Source organism: Seriola lalandi, unplaced genomic scaffold, assembly GCF_002814215.2.
Source record: "Seriola lalandi dorsalis isolate HSWRI2012SDOR001 ecotype SW California unplaced genomic scaffold, Sedor1 jcf7180002054576, whole genome shotgun sequence".
Lineage (NCBI taxonomy): Eukaryota > Metazoa > Chordata > Actinopteri > Carangiformes > Carangidae > Seriola > Seriola lalandi.
Window position 1 is genome coordinate 448,870 of NW_019525129.1, and position 491 is coordinate 449,360.

Below are 491 nucleotides of genomic sequence, written 5' to 3' on the forward strand. Positions count from 1 at the left end.
AAGTAGCAACGTTAAGCGTCACTATGAGACCAAACACGGATCGTTTGATGAAACATACCCGCAGAAGTCCGCAGTGAGGGCAAGTAAGATTATGGAACTGAAAGCACAGTATGACCGGTCTACCCGTGTCCTCACACACGCATTTACAGGCCAGCAACGTGCAGATGAGTGTTCACTTAAGATTGAGTGGATTTTGGCGCAACACAAGAAACATTCAGCGATGGGACAGTGGTGAAGGAGTGCTTTAATGCGGCTGCAGAGATTTTACTTGACAGTAAACAAAAAAACGACGTGTGAAAAAATCAAACCAATGCCACTGTCAGCTTCAACGACAACCAGAAAATCCGAACTATTAGCAGAGGATCGACTGGCACAGCTTGATGCAGCTGTTCAAAACACAGTATGCATATCCTTAGCCATTGATGAGTCCACAGATGTGACAGATAATGCCCAGCTTTTGGTGAATGTGAGATTTCTTCACAAAGAGAAGA

The 491-nt window shown here is 44.6% G+C and overlaps 1 protein-coding gene across 1 annotated transcript in view; it reads left to right on the forward strand.

Moving 5' to 3' along the window:
- tmprss3a (transmembrane serine protease 3a) overlaps positions 1 to 491 on the forward strand; it is a 19,256-nt gene that overhangs the window by 17,756 nt on the left and 1,009 nt on the right. The gene's annotated exons all lie outside the window — the stretch shown is intronic.